This window comes from Lupinus angustifolius, chromosome LG04 (genome assembly GCF_001865875.1).
Source record: "Lupinus angustifolius cultivar Tanjil chromosome LG04, LupAngTanjil_v1.0, whole genome shotgun sequence".
Classification (NCBI taxonomy): domain Eukaryota; kingdom Viridiplantae; phylum Streptophyta; class Magnoliopsida; order Fabales; family Fabaceae; genus Lupinus; species Lupinus angustifolius.
This window is the reverse complement of record NC_032012.1, coordinates 22,651,327-22,653,222: the sequence shown is the minus strand read 5'-3', so window position 1 is coordinate 22,653,222 and position 1,896 is coordinate 22,651,327.

Here is a 1,896-nt window from a genome sequence, read left to right as displayed (position 1 = left end):
ATAAATCACGAAAGGTGGATATTATTGAGACTTCTGATAAACCTTCTTCACCGAAGGTGTCTCCTCAAGATGTTGTTCCTCTGGTTATATTACCGTCAAATAACCCACAGAGACAACAAGATAATATCCAAAATCCACAGGATGAAATAATAGTTAATGAACCAATTAATGGAGTCATTAATGATCAAGTGATGGAAGAATCACAAGAAATAGCATTAAGAAGGTCTGAAAGGCAAAGAAGACCATCTATTTCTGATGATTATATTGTGTATTCACTTGAGCATGAATGTGACTTAAGCATTGATAAGGATCCAGTCTCGTTCATACAACCTATGAAAAGTGACAATTCTGAAAAGTGGCTCAATGCTAAGAAAGAAGAGTTGAAATCAATGGACGATAATAAAGTTTGGAATCTAGCTGAGTTGCCCGAGGGTTCAAAACGAGTTGGCTGTAAATGGGTCTTTAAGACCAAGCGCGACTCGAAAGGCAACATTGAAAGATATAAAGCTAGACTTGTCGCCAAGGGTTTCACTCAAAAGGAGGGCATTGATTATAAAGAAACTTTCTCTCTAGTTTCAAAGAAAGATTCTTTAAGAATTGTTATGGCATTGGTGGCTCATTATGACTTAGAGCTTCACCAAATGGACGTAAAGACCGCATTTCTGAATAGTGACTTAAACGAGAAAGTTTATAGGAACCAACCCGAAGGGTTTGTGACCACAGGAAAGGAAAATCTGGTGTGTGAATTAAATAAGTCAATATATGGACTTAAACAAGCTTCCAGACAATGGTACATAAAGTTCAATGATACCATTACGTCATATGATTTTTGTGGAAAATACTGTTGACCGGTGTACCTACATGAAAGTTAGTGGGAGCAAGTTTATAATATTAGTCCTATATGTCGACGATATTTTGCTTGCTGCAAATGATAAAGGGTTGTTACATGATGTAAAGAAGTATCTCTCTAATAACTTTGAAATGAAGGATATGGGTGAGGCATCCTATGTGATAGGAATAGAAATATTCCGTGATAGATCACAAAGATTGTTGGGATTGTCTCAGAAAGGATATATCAATAAAGTGTTAGAGAGATTCATAATGGAAAAGTGCTCCGCAGGGATAATTCCAATCCATAAAGGGGACAAATTCATCGAAAAGCAATGTCCAAGGAATGATTTGGAACGTAAGGAAATGGAATCTATTCCCTATGCATCAGTGGTTGGGAGTTTAATGTATGCTCAAACATGCACTCGGCCGGATATCAGTTTTGCTGTTGGAATGTTAGGCCGATATCAAAGTAACCCTGGAATGGACCACTGGAAAGCTGCAAAGAAGGTTCTAAGATATTTTCAAGGCACTAAGGATCACATGCTCACGTATAGAAGGTCAGATCATCTTGAGGTGATCGGTTATTCGGATTTAGACTATGCAGGATGTATGGACTCAAGGAAATCTACATTTGGGTATATCTTCCTAATGGCTGGAGGAGCCATTTCATGGACAAGCGGTAGAGAGTCTACAATGGCTACGTCCACCATGGAAGCTGAGTTTGTGGCATGCTTTGAAGCCACAAATCATGCATTGTGGCTGCGGAACTTTACTTCAGGAATTGGCATTATAGATAGTGTAGCTAGGCCGCTGAAGTTTTATTGTGATAATTCCGCAGCTGTCTTCTTCTCTAAGAATGACAGGTATTCTAGAGGTACTAAACATATGGATTTAAAGTTCCTGTCAGTTAAAGAAGAAGTACGGAAACAGAAAGTGTCTATAGAGCATATTAGTACCGATTTAATGGTAGCGAATCCGTTAACTAAAGGGTTACCGCCCAAGATTTACATTGGCCATGTAGAAATGATGGGCATTATAGATAAGTCCTTGTTAATGTGATTATAC